This window comes from Anas platyrhynchos, chromosome 6, assembly GCF_047663525.1.
Source record: "Anas platyrhynchos isolate ZD024472 breed Pekin duck chromosome 6, IASCAAS_PekinDuck_T2T, whole genome shotgun sequence".
In the NCBI taxonomy this organism is placed as follows: Eukaryota; Metazoa; Chordata; class Aves; order Anseriformes; family Anatidae; genus Anas; species Anas platyrhynchos.
The window spans coordinates 25,049,956-25,072,343 of record NC_092592.1 but is presented as its reverse complement, the minus strand read 5'-3'; the positions used below and the strand labels follow the sequence as shown (position 1 = coordinate 25,072,343).

The window sequence follows — 22,388 nt, the reverse complement described above, 5'->3', positions numbered from 1 at the left end:
GAATGTGTGTGTGCATGTGGGCTAGACAGTTTAAAATAGCTGTTTAAAGGAATAGATTAGATTGAGGGCTTTCTCTGAGTTTGATGCAAAATGAAGTGAGAATCAAAACCAATTGCTGTCTGGTGTCCTGTACAAAATGAGCTGGTGCTCACACCCAACTGGAAATACTGATGGTAAAGACACATTGAACTTCGCTGTCATTGGTACAACTTAAGCAAATGCATTGGGCAAGAGTGAATGGGCATGGAAAATGAGCTAGGGTCTCATCTGCTTTAGGGAAAGGGCCATTTCCAGGAGACATAATTCAATCAATCTTATTTAAGGACTAAAAATCCTATCTGACAGCACGTAGACTATTCAATACCTTTAATATGACTTTAGCAGGCTGAGTTATTGTCTGTCTGGACTCCAGACCTAATAAAACTGAGCAGAACATGATCTCAGAAGACTTTTGATAGGTTTGCTTTTGAAAAAATATAAGATCTGACTGAACTAAATCTACTGAAACAGGATCTTTTTCTCCTATTGTCGAGACAAAGCCTTAGAGGATTCTCTACATGTCAATTTGTGTCATTGCTTTGAAGACCTATGTGGAGAAACTTCTTACTGATTGTTTCCTGTGTTACAATTCTCCTTGGCTGTTGCAATGAGACTTCCCATGAGCACTGTGTGTCATTTTAAAAAGTATTCTGTCATTGTCTAGACAGGTATAGAAGTTGTATTTTTAGAATGACTTAGCAAACACTTTTTAACACCTTTTAGCATTTGACTTGTCCTATCTATGCAAGGTTTCAGAACGTGTTAGTTGAGCCACGTTAGCTAGTATCTTTAAAAACACAATTTATATCCTAGTCTAGACGTACTAAAAGTGAGTGTTTATCCTGGGGTACACCCACATGAGGGTACAACTCTTTTAAAATGAGTCAGGACTGCCCACTACAATGCAATTTATCTGAATGACTTACTGCAGATATCAGGATAAAGATCACAGATTAAAAGGGGAAGAGGTAACTTTGCTTTATACACATCAGTTCTTCCACTTCCTTCTCTGTGTAAGAAGGAACCCTCCTACCCAGCCAAAAGACCTCCTAACCTCACACACGGAGTCAATCAGAGAGCAGCTGAGGCCTGTAGCAAACCTAACAAAAAAGTTCTGCAAAAGGCTGGGCCAGCAGCAGAGGTTACTCTCTGGGGATTTGCCCTCCCAGGTCTGTCACCAAAACTCTTTGCTTCTGCCAGGGGAGTCCTTTCCAGGCCCACCCTGAACGAAAACAGCCCAAGTTAGTGTAATATAACTAACTTTAACTAATAACTAATTATTTATAACTAATTCAGTGGGGGCAGCAGGCAGTGCCTGAAGGCAGCAGAAGCAGCCACACTCTTGGCAGGCTGCACTATGGGGCTCGCCTCGCTCAGCAGGCTGGAGACTCGTGGCACTTCCTGACAACCAGGCCCCCTTGACGCAGCTCTTTTTGGGAGGTTTAGGGTTGAACCAAATCAAGTCACTTTTGAAAACCTTGGTCAAAATTGCATACAAATAGCTTTCATGTTATTCAGTTTCCCATACTGTAGTAAGAAAAGACGGTGCTGATGCTGCAATAGCTGAATAAAAGACACCTGCTTGCTGCCAGTGCTATTCTCATAATGAACTCTGTTCATGCTGAGTGCTGGTTTGCTCCACCAGCTGCATCCTCCTGAACTTTTAGGAGTGTCTGGGTGGTCAGGACATACAGGGAGCTCAGGAGGTGAGTATTAGCATATAGTAGAATATACTTATGACCTAATTTAAAAAACATACATTGGAAACTCACATTTAGCATCTCCACATTGCACTGGAGTTTTTCTCCATTTTTAACCATTGACTTTTTTTTTTTTTTTTTTTTCCTGTAAGAAAACATATGCTGCTTGCAGATGGAAACGAAAGTTTTTGCTAAAGAAAGTTCTGCTACACATGCCTGCAGGTAACACAACACCAGCACTCCTCCGAGGGTAACACACAGCGGTGTAAGTGTGCTCAGTTTCATAATCTTTTGCAAGATTGCAGAAGTTCCCTGTGCTTCAAGAAATAAATATTTTGCACTCACAGTTGTGGTTGGGGGCAGCAGTTTTGATTCAAAACTCAACACTCCAGAATTAAAATGCTGTGTTGTAATATAGCCCTTGGAAGTGGTTTCTTGACAAAATTATTTTGTATCCATGTGCATTTTTTTTTTTAATCTAATACTTTTGCCTCATGACTGTCTCCTGAACTATCAATTGCATGATTCATTAATACAACCTGTGCAGTCTTATTTCCTATATGTAATCAATACAGCTGGCACTGCCAATTTAAACACAAATCCTGATACTTTAAAAAGTAGAGTATTAAGTTATTTGTTGGTAGCACCAGAACGAATGTAGGATAAGTAATGTTGTTAAACAACAAATGAATTAAGGCCTTATTTTTCCTTAGTTGCTTATGGAATCTGCATTACTACATACTTTCCATTATTTGCAAATTACACCATACTAATTGAATAAATGCTTTAAAATGGGTCCTGAATGCTGGTTTAGAAGCACAGAGGAAGTGGTTTCTTAGACAACTGCTACCCACGTATTGATTTGGTAACGGGGAGGTGGAGGGACGAAGATGATTATGTTGATGTACGGAGCTGTTGATTGTTTAATTGAAGGTAAAATTTTTAGCTTCACTAGTCAATTACCTGATCTCATTAAGTTCTTAAAAATCACTAAAATACCATTCTGGCTGAAGCAGCTGCACTTTGCTACTATATTGTCTGAAGCATTAGGAAAATCATTTGCTAATGGTGATTTACAAGTGTAAACATGTGATATTTTTAGCATCTGAACAAGCTCTCGCTCATGTCTTGAATGACAAACATCTACCAGGTATGTAAAGATGAATAAGGATGTGAAATAAGTTTTTATGTTTGCTTAAGTGATCTGTAAACTTCTAAATATTTTAAGGCTTTGTCTAAATATCCAAACCTTATCAACAGAGTGGAAGATGGAAGAAAAAACAGTTTCTTGGTATTAAAATTGCTCCAACTATAAATGTTAAAAGTTCTTTGGGTGGCAGAAAACAGAGGTTGTTATAAGGATAAATGTAAGTAGAGACAGCATTTGTCATCCCTGTGGAAGGAAGAAGCCCCATGTTGTGAAGATGTTACAGAAGCCAACATGGCAATACAAGGTACCAGTGATACGGAGATTTCTGAGTAACAAAGACACCTCATCTTGTACCTGACATTGCTAGTTTGGAAGTTGCTGATAGAGAGCTTTGTGTACCATCATCCAGATTCTGTGTGCAAAAGTATGCGCGGTCCTGACATAGGTGTTGCTTGTAATGTGTGGCATTTTATGCATTTCACATGAGCAAATTCTTCCAATTTAACACCTTCTCATGTTTGCAGGATGACTGTCACAAAAAAGGTAAATGATCAGTCAGTGGTTATACAGGAATGTGAGATACTCTTTCCAAAACCCAACTGGCAAGAATTCTGCTTCTTTGTGGTTTGTTTTGTTTGTTTATTTGTTTTGGTTTTGGATGAGTTCATAGAAAGATAGCCACCTTCCCGTCAGAATGAGGAGTCTGGGATGAATTTCATCATTCTTGAAAGCAATGTGACTTCAGTCACAAGAACCTGATGAACTCTTAAGAGGATCCAGACATGCTTTTCTCTCAGTACAAAGATGTAACCAAAGGTTATGAATCAAGTTCCAGAATGAGACACTTAGGAGAAATGTTTTTTTTTTTTTTTTTTTTTTTTTTTTTTTTTTTTTTTTTTTTTTTTTCCCTCCACAAAAGATTAGAGGTAGATGTTAGAAGTTAAGAATTTAATTTAAAACAAATTCAGTAGGACAAGGCTTTGGGGGATGGATATTCCCACTGACATCTCATTTGGTTCTGTGCCAATCCATGTATCACTTACATCCTTACATCTCTCTGGAGTCAAACATGACTGTTGAAACAGGAAGAAGAAACAAAAGAACACAGCACTGATGAGGAAAGGTACTGCTTAAACCAACTTTAGAGCACGTGCCTCCAAACATCTCAGGTAATAAAATTAGTATCTTACAATAGTTATATATAGCAACTCTAAGTTCCCACACCTCAGTAGCTCCTGAGCTACCTGTATGTCTGTTACCTAGATTTTAAGGTACCCAACTGAAATACAAAGTGCAAGGCAAATGAAACCACCAGAGTTACATTCTAAGGTTAAGACAGCAATGTAAATCACAAGGCCTACACCAAGTTCTTGGCCATTAATGGGGGGTATTTCTTTATGTTAGAGTAAGTGCCAGAAGATATTTTATACTGTAACACAAAGCTATGGCATGAAAAAGATGTGAAGCACTTATCAGTAACACAATGTTGATTTAGGATTTAGGTCTTTCAGACTACAAAAGTATTAAGGACCTGTTGTTTTTTTTTCTTTGTTTTGTTTTGGTTTTTGGTTGATTTTTTTAAAATTTATTTTTACATTGGCTATTGTCATGTTAGGGTGTGGTGAGGGGGATGTCTCAGCCTTCCAATGCCCTTCCAGTGCATTGACTTTGGAATTGGAGAGGAGCAGCAAGAGATGTGTAGAACTACTCTGTGACTTGCTTGTATTGTCAAGTCAGTTACATCAGCATTATGCGATCAACCTATCTGTCCAAAATGGCACTAAAAGCTCTCAGGCTTAAGTAGCACAAACCCATTCTCAGAAGAGAGAGACAGAGCAACTTGCTTTACCATTGCACTTTCTGGAATGATGGCAAATTTGGTTGTGATTTGTTTACAGGAACAATCAGACTATTTTTAACACAGACACAAATGCATTTATTGATGATAGCTGCTATCAACAGCAGGTTGATCTCCTGCTGTGTAAGCAGGCCCGGACACCCATCCTGGTGGAAATCAGCACTTGGAAGCTCTCTACAAGCAGGGCTTTGAGCAAGGGAAGCCTTGCACAGACACGCTCTGGGAATAGCCAACACAGGAAAGTGTCCAGGGCCAGGTATTTGCAGAACTTTTCTGAACTATGGTTCTGCTTATGGTCTTTGTGGTTTTGAGATAAGATGCTGAGGAAAGAAAATAAAAGCAACTACTAACCTAAAGAGTGAGTTGTATCCGAGTATCACCTGTGTGTGCAACCACCTTCCCCGGATGGGCCCACTTGAGAGAATCCTTTGCAGAACAGGATGGTGGGGGGTGGGTGGGGAAGAGTCAGGGTGTAATTTTCTTGAACATAAAAACTAGTCAGTTCTGAAGTCCAGTCTTACAGCTCTCCTTAGTTGTTTTATTTATTTTACAGCTCTCCTTAGTGTTTATTTATTTCTTCTGTGTTTATTCTATAGTATGAAGATCTATTTCTCTGGTATGGTGAGATATACCAAATCCCCCAGGATGTACATACTATGATTTTTGTGACAGACTTAGCTAGGAGTGTCAAACTACAGAGACCTTTTCCCAAATCAATAAATCAATAAATCACCTGAAATTAAGGTGACAGGTGATTGCTTATTTTGTGTTTTGTTCGATTTCTTTCAGTTGAACTCACACTGTCACACACAGCCACAGATTTCATATAAGCTTTCTAAAATGTTCTCAACAAAATGAGTAATTATGGTGTAGTATATTTCAAACTACAACAAGCGTTTAACAGTCATAGTACTTGATAATAAAACTCATTTCTCAAATAGCTGCTTTATGAGAATCAGCTTATGCATAATGCTGAGAATATAATGCAGAACAAAAGGATATATTTCAGAGATTCATGAGGATTTGCCTCATTCTATTTCTAGATCTAAGTAGATAATACAATACCCTATAAATATAAATAAATTTTAAAGCAGGCTTTTCTCATGCCCATTAAGAATATACAATTCAAAAACAATGTAGTGTTTTATCTCAGCCATAATCTTTTCTCTAATTAGGTACATCTTATTCCCAAGACAATAAACTTTCTCGCAAACCTTTTTACATGATCACTCTCAAATATTAAATCTCTTAATAGTCCTATTGTATAATGCTTATATTGCCTAGCCAACATTTACTGTGAATCTATTAATGCCCTGCTTTTAATTCCTAATTATACTAAAATTAAATTAGCTATGTGCTCTCCTACAACGTCTGTCTCCAGATCTAGAAGACTGTTTATATAAGCAATCAGGGAAGTTAGCTGTTCACTGGTAGGGCAAGTGTCTGCAAATAGTCTCTGCAATAACATATTAGCTACTGCAAATGGAGAAATATGAATTAAGCATATAGATTTTGCACTTGTTTCCCTTGTGTCTCCCCCCTTTCCTTGGCATGTTTGCTAATACATTTGTAATGTCAGAAATGGCTCAGAATGCTGAGCATTAATTAGACGTGGGAACTGGAGCATAAAATAACATCTACATTTTACCCTTTTTAATCAAGAGGAAATGCTCTAATGTTGGATTTAGATTTAATGCAAAACTAAATATTTAACTCAATATATATTATGTCAGTAGATTAGCTGGTATTTATCACAGTTTTCAAAACCAGGGCTTTAATGCCTCATTTGACGTGATTTTGTCAGTCCCTGGCAGAAAGCTGATAAACCACCCATTTATGCCATTACAGCTGTCTCTTGTAGCACTGTGCTGCTATGGAGAAGGGTCAGTTGTCATTTCCTTAAAACCTTTGTTTTTAGTCATTTTATAATAGGTTGATCTTTAAAGTTCATTTGGCTCTATTATAGTAGATAAGTTCCAGACTATAAACCAGGTTTTGATGGTACAAAAATAACTTAAACTGACTGGGTGGCCAAAAGTTATCTAAACACTGCACTATTGCTGTCAAGGTAGCTGAAGCTGGAGTTAAACTATGACTGGGCCTCCATTTCTTCCCTTATTTTCTGTTCCTTCTCCGTATGTATTTATTTATTTTTGCTTGGGCAGTTATTTTTGCAAAGAGGTAGCAAGAAAAAATAAAAAAGGTTTTCAAACTGACAAATGCTGAAATGGATGAAATTATATGGCCTCTGCTGGTCAGATAAGCTGGTTCCTGAGGACTCTCTAGCTCTGAACTGTTACCCAGGTGGGGTTGTGGGAATGAGCAACCTAGAACCCTGACCCCAGCCTTACAGCATGCCTATACCAGTGCCAGCACAGTGGGCTCAGAAGATGTACATTGAAAATATTAGTAGTCCTACTGGTTTCTACCATATTACTTGCCTTTTCCTATGGGAAAAGCTGATTTACCTGCAGGCCCATCTGTAGATGTGTTTGAGGCTATGAAAGCCACCTGCTTTGTCTGAGGAGACCTAAAGCTCAGGTATGAAGTGGATCCAGCTTAATCTTCTTGGTATAGCTGCCATTTAGGGGTTTGTGTTAACAGAAGGAGAACCTGTCTAAGGCAGTGAAGAGTATGTGTACATGGCACTGCAGCCAATTTAATATGGTAGGGCCACTTTGTGATTGTTTTGTTCACTATATTTTATTTAACATGACAGATTTCTCCAGCAGCCCCTTAAATCCTGTTATAAAAGTAAACAACGCCAAAACAGATTTTCAAGAAACTTGCTTTGAACACTGCATAAAGTTCTAACTGTCTCATTTAATATTTTCTTTTTAATACATAATGAAGACAACAGAAGAATGAAAAAAAAGCATACCTGTTTTCTCACTAAAAAGACCAAACCAAATACCTTTGTGTTACCATAATATAAAACTTAATGTATCTGTCTTCTGTCTTGCTTCTTGGTTGTAAAGTATAGTGCAAGTATCTCATGCATCACTAAGACTAGTTAAACTACATACAGCTAGCACGCATCTCTGTCAATTTTAATTGCTTAGCTCTGCTATGAAGAACATTTCCTTTTTTTTTTTTTTATTTTTTTTTTTGTGTGTGTGTATGTGTGTTAAGAAGGCTTAAAAAGTTAAGAGCAGCTTTCCAAATGCAATCCCCACTGCTCCAAGAGTTCTGTGTCTCCATGGTGTCTGGTTCTCCCCCAGTCTCTGGGCAGGAGGCAGGGGACCAACCCTTTCCTGCCCGTGCTCTGTGTTCACACTTGAAACCACTTGGATTTTCAGCCATTTGCTGTGACAAGTCTTCTATGTGTAATAAGGCAGCTCTGTCTCATACCGTGAGTCATCACTCTGGTGACACAGCCACTCTTCCAGGAGCTTCCTATTCTGCAGATGATTTACAATCCCTCTTTGATAACACAAATTCCTTTCTTGGACACACTTCCACTGTGACATGCGTGCAACAACTGCTGCAGGAGCGCCTCATGCAGTGCCAGTGCTTCTGGGCAGACAGAGTTTGTGAATCCCTGTCTTCTGTTGTTGTGTGACTGCTCTTACAAAACGCACGGGTGTTTGCAGAGGTATTGACCCATTTTTATCACAAGAACGTTACACTTGTATACTCTGAGTTACTTAAGGAAAACTTGTCTGGAACAGTGCAGATTCTCAAGCTATACTGTGCAAATGCCATGTTATACTCCTCTAGAAAGTCCAAATTACATCAAGTCTTGTTATAACTGAAGCAAAACTGTTTAACATTACTTCCTGATTCATCCCCTTCTTTTAAAAGTGACTTGTATCACTGACCTACTGCAGGAGCTACAGCACAGTGAGGAAAGCTGTGAAAGCTGGAGGAGGAAAAAAAAATAAGACCTGGGGATTTCCATTTCTCCTGTGATATCTTTCACTTCATCAGGCTCTGCTTGCAGAAAGCTTTACTAGTTTTATCAGAATTGGTAAAGCAGTAATGAAAAGCCAAATGCAGTACGAGGAAGAAGTGCTACTCTGACATCCAATATTCAGTCACTAACCTGCACTGGCAGATGAAGGATTTCTTGGAGGACCAATTGAAACTATATTGGATAATTAGCAAATTAGTTATGTGAGAGACCCCACGGTCAGTGTAGCAACTCCATTATAAATACGAAATATGTGTATATTTAGGAAGCATTGCACATTTTACAGTTACTTAAATGAAATGATCTGCAGACTTTCAGGTCAAGCCTGAAATTTGTCCCTCCAGAATTACAAGGACAGTCAGTCCACTGATATGGAAAGGGCACAGCTCATCCTGCCCATTCTTCTTCCTTTTTATGTAGTTGCCTCTGTGGAAGCCAACATCTGCATGAATAAAATGAGAATTTACCTTTGGTGACTGGTTTTTGGTAGAGAAAGTACATGGAAAACTAGCTGATTAGATTTAAAACTGCATTTTATTTCACAGGTATAAATGATCCCTTTTTCCCATAAAACAGAAGGAAAAACAGTGCCAGCCGAGACAATTTATGTTTTGTTGAGATGTCCCAAACCTGACGACACAAACTTTTTTAATAACTTTAGTTGCCATTTGTCTCTGTTTCTTGCTGACAACATCCAGCTATCACTGCCCTGAAAGCACGATAACTCTCAACTGCAACCGGTGACGATTTCAGCTTTAATTTTTCCTTTTGCTTCAGGAAGAGCAAATGGTGGGCAAACAAAACAATTTCCCCAGTAAGCCCCACTAGAAGGTGGGAGGAGAGTCAGACGTGTCTGTGCCTACTTGCAGTCCACCCACTCTTTCCTTCCCTAGGCCCACCCTTCCGCCCTCCGCGCTGTCCCCAGGGGCACAGAGGCTCTGCCCTTGCTGGATGCGGTGGCAGTAGTGTGGAGGTGGCAGCAAGCTGTCCTGCCTGCAAGGCCTGGCAAGAGGCAAAAGGATCCTCTGGGGACCAGCCCTGCTGTGCTCCTCCAGCTGGGATAGGAGTCGCCTGTGCTTCTATAAGCTGTAAAAAGAGCTTCTCTGCCCATGCCAACCTGCGTGGTGTGTATTTGACAAGTCTGGGTAACTGTGCTGTTCCTGTGCCCTACATGTAGGTCTACCCGGTGGTGCTACTAGTTCTATAATACAACTTAAGTGGCTGGGCCACTATCAAGGCCAAGGTAACTGTGCAATGGGTTGAAGTTAGAAGTTCTGCTATCCTGGTGAATAACAACTTCATGTGAACCTGCTGAGGTAGCACCAACCCCTGAGACCACTGGCACAGCACCTTTTCTTTGCTGAGCTGGTGTGAAGTCAGCTCTCAAGGGCTCGGCAGTGCCAGCCAGCAGAGGCCTCCAAGCTTGTGGGATCAGCTCTTTATTCACATGAAAGACCTGACGCCTTTGATTTAGTACTTTTTTCTTTCCAGGATGATGACACCAAAGCAAAGGTCTCTGTGATCTCACCTTCTCAGCAGCTTTCATGTGTGAGGTTGATACACAGAGAGCTGCCTCTCTGGCATCTGTCTACTCAGTGGAAAGGGAGCAAAGAGGCACAGACTTGCCCAGAGTGGCACAGCAAAGGTGTCGCCAACTCCTCGTGTCGCATTGTTTATTGCATTTAAAATCTTATTTTAGATTTCATTTTCAGACTTGGTTATTGCTGTTGTGTGATAATCTGAGCTTTCATTTAAGAGAGTCCAGAGATCCTGTAATGCAAAACTGTTGAAGAAAAATGACAAAATGTAAAGATAAAGGACTAGAAGAATCATAATACAAATAGGAACCTGTGTGATCTGAAGAACAAGTGTTATTTTCTCCATTTCCTGACCTTCCTGGAGAGGGGAGTCATAGTTTTAACACAGTTAGCAGAGATGGTGATGATTTTGCTTTGAAGTCCTCTAACATCCTGAAGGTGCTCTTGTTCACGTATACAGTTCTGAGGGTTGCCCTGGCCAACATTACAAGGGGACAACAATGTGTGTGGAGGCACCCAAAGAAACTCAGAAACCAAGGACAGGAAGAACTCTCCTGACTCGTCAAATTTAGTCTTCTTTTCTCACAGTTTCTCCTTCTATAGATCACTGGAGCGGGTGAAAGGAACTGCATTAAAGTCATGCAGCTACTTTTTCCACTCCTTGTCCCCTACAATCTCCCACACAACCCTGAGGCTGAAGTATCTCTGCTCTGCTTAAGAGTCTTCTACTGCCAACCTAGACATGCTTATGGCCACTTAACTATCACTCTTTTATGCATCAGCACTATATTCTTCTTTAAAATCTTGTCTTCTCCTCTCATCATTTATCCTTCTGGTATAAATACACCAGGAACAATTTCACTCTGACCCTGCAAAGACCATGCCCAGCTCTTCCAGGCTTCTCTTTTCCCTAATCTCAGATGTACTGTTGACATCAGAATGATTTTTCATGAGGTAGAAAGGACCAGAACATACTCCCATGGTGTATACTGCTGCTGGTGGCATATTTATTAGCTGACAGGCCAGCATATTCATATTGGCTGTCCAGTTTGTTATTTTCCCAACTACCATTTAGATGTGGCAAGAGCAGCACCAAAACCAAACCAAAACAAAACAAAAAAACAAGTCTCTATTTACTCCCCTAACAGAGCAAAACAGCAAATGAAATACCCTGACTAGGATGAGATCTTCAGAAGTATTTAGAATTGATTAACCACATACACCAAACCTATGAATAAAATTCTTTGTCCAGTGTTGGACAAAGCTATCATTGCCTGCTCCTAGAAATGTGTGGAACATCAGTGATGTCTCACTCCTGTTATAGCACAGCTCAGTCTGCTAGTCAGAAAATCAAAGGAAGAGACATTCCTTGAGAGACAAACAGTAAGTTTTAAATTAAGATAATTAAGATTATAATCTCAGGAATACTCAGAAACAGTAAAATTGGTCTGTTTTACAGATCTCAATTAAAAACAAAACAAAACAAACAAAAAACAAAAACACATTCAGATTTGTTCATGCTGTAAAGTCAACTGATTAATGAAGAGGAGTTATTTTTACTTTGCCTTAAACACTGAGAGACGCTTCTCCCCACATGCTGTTATCTTGCAAATGCTTAGTGTTCTGACAGACAGACACCTGGAAGGACTGAGAAATAGACACAATTGCGTACTTACCATCTTAGGCTGAAATAAATTAAATAAAACACATTTGTTTTGTTGCATGGTGAGGTCTAGCAGTCTTATGATACAGTATAAAATACCTTGAATGATTAGATTGAATACCTCGAATGAATAGATTGAAACCCACAGGTATAGTTTCTGCTGAATTTCTTTTTTTTTTTTTTTTTTTTTTTATTAGATGGTACTAATTCAAACCAGGAATTAGGGTGAGTAGCTATGTAAGGTGTACAAAGCAAAGGAAATTACCATCTTTGTACAGGTACAAAAATTTACCATGTCTGATACAGGATGCTGAAGACTTCCCTTAACCTTTCCAGCCAGAGCAGAAATTCTTTGCTGTTCTACTAAAGCATATAAAGTAAGATGAATTTAATGACTACATTTAAGATACTAATACCTACAAAATTCTGGGAAAGCAGTATGCTTTTTTTTTTTTTTTTTTTTTTTCCATTCAATGTCAGACTCAATCCTGTTCAGATGAGTTGGATAACTATGTTAAACAGTGACTTGGAAGGGGAAGATGTTGTGGTCTTTAAACCCGTTATGAAACATCAGTAATAACAATTTTGTATTGGTTTAAAATCAGAGACATAAAATGATAGCACTTTACAATAATAAGTGCAAGGTCACAAAAACATACCCTAGAAAACAAAATTGCTAAGTATACAATGCAGATGAAATAGAGTATCTAATAATTTATTCATGTTCCAACACAGAGAAAGGAAAAGCTAAATAAAGTTTAATAAAGTTACAAACCCCATGATTTCTTAGAAATCATGGTCTGAATTCTGTCTCAGGAAATGACAAGCCTACTACTCACCTACCATGAACAAAAATAAGAAACACCTGTTATCTCTCTGTTCTTACTTAATTTACTTCCTCCCACCCACTTTGCTTCTTTGCCTTCATTCTGAAGTCCTGAGATGAGCAATAGTGAGGTCCTTGTTGTCTTTTAACATTTATGGTTAAAGACATAGGTAAGTGTATACAGTTGTAAGAAACTGTTTAAACTTGCCTTGTTCTTTCATCATTGCTTTGTTCTTACTCTTTTTCTTCATTATCTACCATAGCAGATATCTGCTGGAGGATACTTGCTTACGTGAATTTTTGGTATTTACTACATTTGGTAACGTGCCCGTTTTTATTTCTCAGGTTATTGTTCTCTTACAAGAATATAAAGCCCAATCACTTAAGGAAACTTAAGTTACTTTAATTAAAAACAAACAAAGAGGAAAAAACACACACTTATTTTCATGACTCTGAAATTTCTCTTCTTTTAATGCTCGAGTCAAACCAAATCATGCAGATTTTCTATAATTCTTGGGGTAGGAAAATTGAAGCCCTGTATTTTCACTCCTGCAACTGAACGTGTTTCAGCTGGCGGATGCATTAGTTTCTTCTCCTGAAAAATCTACTCAAAATTATGAAATAAAAAAGGGGGAAATGTTCTGTCCACTACTTGTCTGAGTTTTTGAAAAATAATTCAACATCAAATTTAGAATGAGTAACACTTCCTGTTATGATACAACTGGCTTAAGAAAAATGGAGGTAGCGTGTATCTGTTTGTCCTTTCTGTTGGGGGGTAGGGGGAGAGAGAGAACAACAACAAAAAAAAAAAAACAACAACACTTTATTTGGCTGATTTTCTTTTATTTTTTCAAAGAATATTCATGCATCCTAGCGGTGCTCCTTGTGGTCATGTAAAAATCACTATAATTGTGTAAAACTATGTATCCTCTAAGCAACAAGAACAAAAGCTTCTATACGTGCTAAATATTGTTTCATTCAGGAAGTTGTTCTTATGTGTATGTTTCCACAACTATTATCAGTAGAACTGAAGGGTAGCAGCAATATCCACAAGTTGTCTGATTTCCTTCCCGCACTATCAAAGATTGAAAGAGCAGAGATGAAAACACTGGGGGAAATGCCTGTAACTATGACATAAATGGCTTTCCAGCAAAGATTTAAGGAAGTTGCCTTTAATACATGTATATTGTTTATGGTATGTAGGAGGCAGTTTGAAGCAGTCTGGTTGTGTTGGATCTTTTAAGTGTTCCCTAAGTGTGGCCTCAGAATGCTCTTCAGAGGGTTATTATATTAAGGTCTTAGTTATAGTTGTGGAAGGATGAAGCTCCTCCACTGTTTCTTGGAGTTCTTTTTTTTGTTTTTTTTTTTTTTTCTTTCTTCCCTGCATTTGTGCTAATACATCTGAAATCAGGATGTACCAAATGTCTGTAAAAGTTCCAGTTCAAGCAGCTCTGGAAAACTCAGAGGATAAAATCACATTTTAAATTATTATTCTTCTGGCATGTTTTCATTTTATAGGGTTCCATGATTCTGTTGTGACTTCTCTCCCAATGTTTGCTAGTACGTGTTAAGCCATACCTGTGTCAGGAATACGTGCGGGGGAAGATTAATGAAAGAGCAGCTGCTAAGCTCTGTGACAAGATGTTGGAGCCCCAGTTTCCAGCTCCTGTTCCTGTCTGGGAAAAGTCCTCTGAACACGTGTCACTTCCAATAGAAGTTCATGCTTGGTGAATGGTTTTAACATTGCTCAGCTCCCTTTTATGGCCTTATTTTGTCTAAATGTCATGGGTCAGTTTAAAGCACGTCCTGGTATAGGAATTGAGAGGAAGCAGTTGGCATGGCAGTTGGTTGGGAAAGGTATTAAATTGGATATCCAGATGTTTCCTTGATTAGGATCTCTAGACTGGTGTTCCCTTGGAGTCTAGGAAGCAATGAAGAACTGAACTGATGTCTGCCCAGGCCACTGTTCTTTTTCAGAAAGTTTGTCCCATCCTTGTCACTGCTGCACACCCAATTGCCTCTCCTAGGGCTCTGCTGAGGCAGAGCAGGACTGACCACAGAGCTACATGCCCCCCATGAGTTCCTCTGCATGAGTTGAATGAAGGAGACTCAATACAAGGCTTTGTCAGAGCCTGCAAACCTGTCCTGTGGCAGCATCCCCATCCTCCTCTGCAACTGCCACTGCTGTTGCCCTGCCGTGTCCTCCTCACAGAGAGCCTCTTGACTTCCTGACTCAATAAAACAGCTCCTCTGTTAGTGGTTAGAAATGCTTCTGGGGAGGAAAAAAATAAAAAAAGCCTTTGCATATAGTTGGCTTGATAATTAGCAAGGCCAGATATTTAAGATGTCTTTAGGCAGGTGATGGGCCCTTAAGTGCTCATGTTGGGCACTTTTATGCATAGCAAGTGGTAAATGCCAGGGAAATTAAATCACTCAAGATATACCCCCAGTGTGAGGGGAAAGAGCTGAATAGCAACTCTTAGATTTAGTTGCCTCAGTTCAGCCCAAGTCTTTCTTGTATGTGATAGGTTTTTGTTTTTTTTGAAGTGAGTAGTAAAAATTGCTGAAAGTCTGGAGGAATGAAACCTGGCTCATTTGAAGCTTTCTGAAGGAAGAGGTTGGATGTCTTAAAAACTAAATGTATGTTATAAATAACTGGATTACAACTGGAAATCTTGGAGAGGTGAAAATAGTTTAGTACTCTCTAGGTAGCAATGACTTCTCTTTAAAACAAACAAACTTAAAATCACTGTTAATACATAAGACAGGTGAAAATGAGTCAGTACATACCAAATCTTACTTGGTAGACCCATATGCTGTGTGCTCATCAGATCTTGCTACCTCAGAGGGCCGTGTTAACCCTTTAGTCTTCATAGTTTGAAGGACAAAGGCTTTTTGTTCATTTGTTGTAGTGGAGGCTATAAAACCACAAGTTAAAAATACTTAACAGCCAACTGGCATCTGCAGTGTAAACAAGTGAGGTTTGAATATCCATTGCCTACAGCTTGTGCCATCATTTGTGTCAATCCAAAGTGATGTAAAAGAAAGTCAGAAGAGCAAGGTTACCATGCTAAATTTTGTGTTATTCTGATTTTTAGTATTCAATACAAAGAAGTAGAACATCACTTTCTCCATAATTTCCATAAAGCTCAAGAGAACTACTTACATGATGTGTGTTTTTTAAAACATAATAAAATACCTTTTCCACCTCCAATAACATCTTAGTTGGCTGGTGTTCTCCCCTCCTTCAGCTGGGAGTGATAACTTAGTAGTAGGCACATGGGGCAATGCACAGTCTTCTTCACTTGCTAGGGACCACACGATACTTGGTAACTCCCTCCTGTATCTTATAACCACCAAGATCCTTTGTAGGGTTGTGAATGCACCTCACCCTCAAAACCTGCTGTTAAAATCTGTTGGGGTTTTTGTCCATGGCTAATTCCTACCTTATGTCTCTCCTGAGTTGCCTACCCTTGTCTATTACTACTTCGTTCTCTCCAGGCTTACAGGCCACCCACCCCAGCAAGATGCGCAGTCCCACTGATCCCACTCCTGTATAGCGTGCTGTTCTCTCTGTGCAGCTGTGCGAGCACTGCTGTGGCTACACAGCTGCTCATTTGCCTAATTTGCTAGCAAATGCTCAGAGGGACATTTCTTAATGTTCCGCATGTTGGTCACAATTGATTTATTGATTAACATAGAGGTGGGAATAAAGGATCGGTGTTTATTTTATCTGTATCTTCCATGAACATGCTTTTTCATTCACATAATTGACCGAAGCTGACTGTTACTTCATTCCTGTGAAACAGGAATGATAACACCTGCCAAGGAGCTGTTTGTAAGCTCTGCTGAGCTCTTCACCATCCTCAGCAGGAAGCAGCACAGAAGCATATGGCCAAGACACTATTTCTAAAGAGTCCAGTATAAAATTCTTGCAAACACTCCTACTAGCCTGTGATAGCTCACAATCCCCTTCCGATGGTTCTCCCATCACTTTAAGACAGGTTGCAGACAAAAGGGTTTTTCTGGTCCTTCTCTTCCCATACACTTTGTGAAAACTCATGCTAGTGAAAACTAACCGCTTTATTTGTATTTTTGAGGTTAATTTTCAGCTGAAGTTCCCTGAACTAACCGGCCACGTGGTTTCATGACTGCTCATGCTCAGAGGAGCAATGTAGCAAGAGCATGCCTCTGAGTAGCAGCAGGGCTGCTCCTTTCAGTCACAGCATGAATTTACATTGCCTAAAGTTTATTGGGAAACCTAAATTTCAGCAATGCTCCTCCAGGTAGTGGTAAGTAACATCAGTGAGCTCTTTGTGGCACATAGCTTCATAATGTTTCAGCTAACCATGTGCCTTAACACTGAACTTTTATCTATGACGACAGTTAGGGGTTGCCTGAAAATCAGTGACCATGTTCAGGAAACAATGATTTGCAGAAATTGCAGTCAATCTTCTTCTGGTGAAGAGCTTGAGCTAGCAGAAGGGAAATATGCCCAGGTTATACTCTGACATGGTCATCTTTGTATCCAGGCTTGAGTAATGGCCTTTCAGGGGAGGAGCAAACTTGGCACTTCATCCCTGTGCTCTGCATAAACTCATTAAGTGCTGTGATTCAGCTGAGGTCTTCTGTAATTCCCAAGTGAACTGGAAGATAATGGGGATATATAAGTTTGTAGAAACCATGGAGTTAAAGAACTTTTCTGGGATAGTGACAGACTTCACTTAACACCCTGGAGATGTAGTGAAGTAAGTCAAACACAGCCTGAAGAATGTCTCACATAGTTTTCTCTACTGTTGAGGACCCCAATCCCAGATAACAGGGGTAATACATGCTAAGTACTTGAGTCAGCATTGCTGGCTGCAAAAGTACAAATCTCATATTAGCTTCCATTACACAAAGTAACATTTCTGTCATAAAACTTGAAAAGTATTACTGTCTTTTTCATTACTGAACTACTTTATGATTTCTTGTTTTGATTTTTAGAAATATAAAACCCATCAGTAACAGGCAACATGCATCATAAAGTAATGCACCATTAAACACATGCAAATATGAATAAAAAATTGCACAAATGTTAAACTTTTGAAAATGAAATTGGTATTTTGGATTTAATAAGAAAGTGTCCAAATCCAAACAAGTTGTTAATGGACATAATGAAATAAGTAAGAGTAAGCCCTAAGTTTTTTTTCTTCTGAAAGTGTCAAATAGTTCCCTTAAAGCGTTTTGTCAGAAAACACGTATCCTTTATGTAACTGTTTGCAAGTGTGGTGCCTGCTGCCTTTTGTTCAGCATTCGACTCTAAATACACCTATCTACAATAATCAGAGCCATAAAGAGAAACAGTTCCATGTCTGATGGAAAAAAACTATAGCGGGTGCCACTTGTGCTAAAACAGTTCTGGTGGGTAATGGTGGGTGTTTTTTCATAGTTAAGTGCATCCATTAACGTGTATAAGGAACAGCTAAAGGCATTCAATTACATTGTTGAGGGACTAACCTTCTGTGACTGGGCTAATGTGGTGCTTGAATGAGAACTGATTTAGTTAAGGTCTTGGGGGGGGGGAATGCGGGGTCGGGGGTGAGGGGAAGTAAAAACTACTGGAGGATGCCTCTTACAGTAACACTTGGTAGCTTTTTGCTGAACTTTAAATAAATGACAACTGTCAGATCAATGTCCAGAGGATACAGAATATTTCAAATAGCCATTAAAATAACCCGTGCTGCTGCTTCAGTTGTACCAGAGCGAGTCTGTAGTAACATCAAAATCACTGCTTATGAATTGTAGACTAATGAATTGGTCTTGGAGAATGCTTTTCCACCGTGCTGAGTAGCTCTTCTAAAACTGCATGATCCCAGGTGACTAGTTTACTTCAAGGACAATGTTTAAAAAACTCTTTTGCTTTGTAGCTATCAAAGTATGTGAATCATTCTCAAACTTATTTTTTTTATTCTTGTTTCTGTACATATCTGATGAGAAGAAAGTACACTCAACTTGAAGGTTATTTTAAAATGACATTTGGAAAAGGTTAAGATTTTCCTCTTTCTTTGGTATGATGTAATCAGGTTAAGCTTTCATTCTGAACGAAGATACTGGAGAGCCAGGTTGTACCATAGTTGTTAGCATTATTCTTTTATTTTCTTGATGGTTTGCATTAGAAAATAGAGCATCTCCCCTGAGAGCTTCAGATGGAAAGTGCACTGATAGAAAAATACACTGAATCCTGTAGATGCTATTTTTTCGCACAGGTGAAATGGGTGGAGAGATGCATCACTAGAGCAGCTGATCATAGCTTTCTTTAACAAGTTATGCAGAAGGCACGGTTAGGGTTTCTGGCTTTTTTTTTTTTTTTAAGCAGCTTATTCAGCTGTAAAGATTTGGGGTTGCTGTTTAATTAGCTGTTTAGAATCGTACACTTTGCATAATTGTTATTTGACTAGGCTCCAAAAAAAAAAAAAAAAAGGAAGTTCAGTCTATTCGTTACTCAACTAAAACAATCTAAAATGCGAATCATCCTTTCTGATTTCTTTTTGTTGCTTTGAATTTTTGAGATGTCTTCCAGGGAAAGATATTGTGACTTCCACTTCAGTCTTATGCATAGTTTCATCTTTAGGCAGAATTTCTTATAGGTAGAAGACAACATATTTCAAGTTCCTTTGACAGAAATAATTTATTTGACTTGGGAGTCAGTGGTGAAAATAGTTAATGTTAAATATATTTAAAAAAAAAATCTCAGATGTGGAGAAACTCATACACATATATTGACTTCCCATACAGATACATAGACATGTATGTGGATGTATTTATGTATGTTAAAAACCTCTTTAAAATGTTTTGTACTGGTTATTTTTCACACTCTAATAGGACCTGAGCACCCTTGTAGTTCTTACTCTACATATTAGAACAGAAAATAAATAATAAATAGTATTTTCCAGAAGATTTATATACATGAAAACCTTCTGTAGCTGACACCATAGCTGGCTTTGTATTATTAGCATTTCTCCAACATTCTCTAGGGCTCTGAAATATGCAATTAAGATCAGTGGGACAGATCTCACAGTTCATTCTAAAATTCTCAGTCAGGCTATATCCAAAGGAAAAACCTTACTATGAATGCTGACCAAAATGGCCAGGGGTACGAGACAGGAGTTTTGGAGATACTTCCTAGCAAAGCCCTTCTCCACCTGTCCTTCCACATCAGGTCCCTCTTTGTGCTTTCCTCCCTGTCTCTCTTTGGCCTGTCATATTCAGACTTGTGCAGTACCTCCTGCTTGGCTCCTGCCTCTTCCCAGGTGGGCAGCAGTATTGGGATTTGGGCCCCATTGCCCTCTTGTTTCCCTCTCTGTAGGATATAGGGTACCAGAATATGCTGAGGATGTGGATAGAGGTGGGGATGTAGGGTTGGTACTGGGGCATAAGCATTTACAGGTAGAACCTCTGTGAAGTTTGCAGCAGTATTCACAAATTCCTGTTTTGACTGTTGTCTACAGATATTGATGAAAAGCTCCTTTCACGACAAAGGCAGGAAGCTTTTAACATGAAAATGGTCAAACTGTTGTCACAATTCAAAGCAAATATGAGGCCTGGATAGAAACACAATGTAAACATTCCCAGGAGAAGCTTCTTGAGGTTTGTTGTGCAGAGCAAAGTTGGCACAGTGTCCCAGGCAAAGTTTTCTTTTTTTTTTTTTTTTAAAAAAAAAAATCAAATAGTTTTTTGTTTGTTTTTTTTACACTATTTAAGTGACATTTTATTTGTTTTAAGAATCAGTTGCTGACGCACAAGACTTCTCTGTCCACTGAATCACATCAGATGAGCACTCTTTGTATAGTCACAAGTGTCTGCTTTGTAGGCTTGATTTTGCAATTGAAAAATCAATAATTCATTCATAGAGAAGATAAAGAGCTCAAGCCCATTATGAGATTACTGCCACTGTGAAGAATTTCAATTGTATTCGTGTTAAAAGAGGAGGAGACTGAGAGCATTTGCTACTTCTAGTTTGGTCTGCTACCTATTCTATTTTTTTCTAAGCTGCCTATCACTGAGCAATCTTAGTACCTATAAACTTGTCACTCAAATGTTGTACTAAGTTATCTTGAAAGCAATATTTACTATAATGAGACTAAAGCTTGTTCTGATTATTAGAAAAATGTTTTTTCAATAATTTTCTACTGTAATTCCCAAATGAACGTGTAGCGCATGCGTTCATGAAGTAATTGTTACTGAGTAACTTACAGCTGAAAAGTACAAATCGCTAACTGATCACTATCTAACTGATTACATTAGTTTACCTGCAGGAAGAATCACTCTAAGGGGTGAGAATGTACAAGTGATCAAAATTAGTAAATGTATTAGGTTAAAGGGAAAGCAATCAATTTTGAATTACTTTACAAGTGATCATCTCTAATTCGCAAGGTATTGTAGAAACAATGGAAGTAGGACAAAACTGGCAAAATGTATTTATTTTCTCATTCATTTAAAGCTCTTTTTCCTACCTCTTGCTGTCACCATAGCAGTTATTTTCTCTCATAGCATAAGAAGACCATAGTAATCCATAGCACTTGCTGCTTTGCTCAAGTGCAAAGAGCTTATCCAGAAAAATAATAATCTCCTGTTATGGTGAATATATTGTGCATGTGAAAGACCACAGTTTCAGGCCTGGTATTTTCTGCAATAAGCTACTCTGACTGCATAGTCATCAGCAATCTCTGGGCTGTGTTTTCATTTACAATTTCTTCAGAGACAAATCTGATTCTCTTCTCCTTCCTGCCTTGCACACGGATTGCTGCTGTGGCCGTGCTCTAACCCAGACTTGTAAAATGATCCAATTAAGAGACTGCTAAAAAAGGTTTGTCTTTTTTTTTTCCTTAAAAAAAAAAAAATGTTTTAGATTTGTATTTCACGGACTAAATCAGAGCACTATGTAGCTCTGTCTAGGTTTGCCCTGGGCTCAGCACAGACATGCTAATGACATCTTCAACACAGCCCTGATTGTAAGCTCACTGCATGGTTCACAGTCATGTTTAGGTCTGATCTGCAATATGTGGGGTCCAAAGGGACCAGAAGAAATGATGTTAGGGCTCTATATATGTTAAGAAACACAATGCAGGGCAAATCTCTGAGAATATAACCACAGAGCTGTTATGTTCATTTAATCTGTCATTATGTTTCCCCTATTACTTCATAAATTTGCAACAGAAGCAGAAGTTTTAGAACTCTTCAACAATTGGTAGCACTTGATTGCTTTTTAATGTACTGCAATTGCTTCTCTCCTGACTGGTTATACCATCTGTGTTTTTCAAAAAGAATGTAAGCTGAAAATATAGCAAGACATGCACAGGACGAAATGTGAGAGGAAGAGTCATGGTTCCAAGGCAAAAGTTCACAAAGACTCTTTTCTTACCAAATCAGGTTGAAATGTCATGAGCCTGGAGGCCTTCTGGTTTCAGAACAAGGACGCAGAGTCAGGGCTGGTTCAAGAACCCCACTGCATGACGTTAAAGTAAAAGTCTGCATAGTAGGTGAGCCATTGTAGAGGTCCCTATGGAATCTTTCCAAGGCTTCAGTGATTTGCCTTTTTGTGTGTGTGTCAATGAACAAGTCTATTTTGCAAGTGCTACTCTTTTTTTCTCTTATGAATTATTGATGTTTAAAAATTGCATGTGTTGTGCACCTTTAATTTCCATAGTTTATTTTGTCAG

At 38.8% G+C, this 22,388-nt stretch overlaps 1 protein-coding gene across 8 annotated transcripts in view; it reads left to right on the top strand.

Annotated features, from left to right (window-relative positions):
- The first annotated feature begins 12,763 nt into the window (after nt 1–12,763).
- Nucleotides 12,764–22,388, top strand: part of EXOC6 (exocyst complex component 6) — a 123,312-nt gene continuing 113,687 nt past the window's right edge. For 7 of the 8 annotated variants that reach the window (XM_021268212.3, XM_038181109.1, XM_021268209.3 and 4 more), the window contains exon 1: nt 12,770–12,857. The gene's annotated coding sequence lies outside the window, so the exon portion shown is untranslated. Of the gene's footprint in view, nt 12,858–22,098; nt 22,209–22,388 lie in introns of all 8 variants that reach the window. The other variant, XM_013093967.4, reaches the window with a different exon arrangement.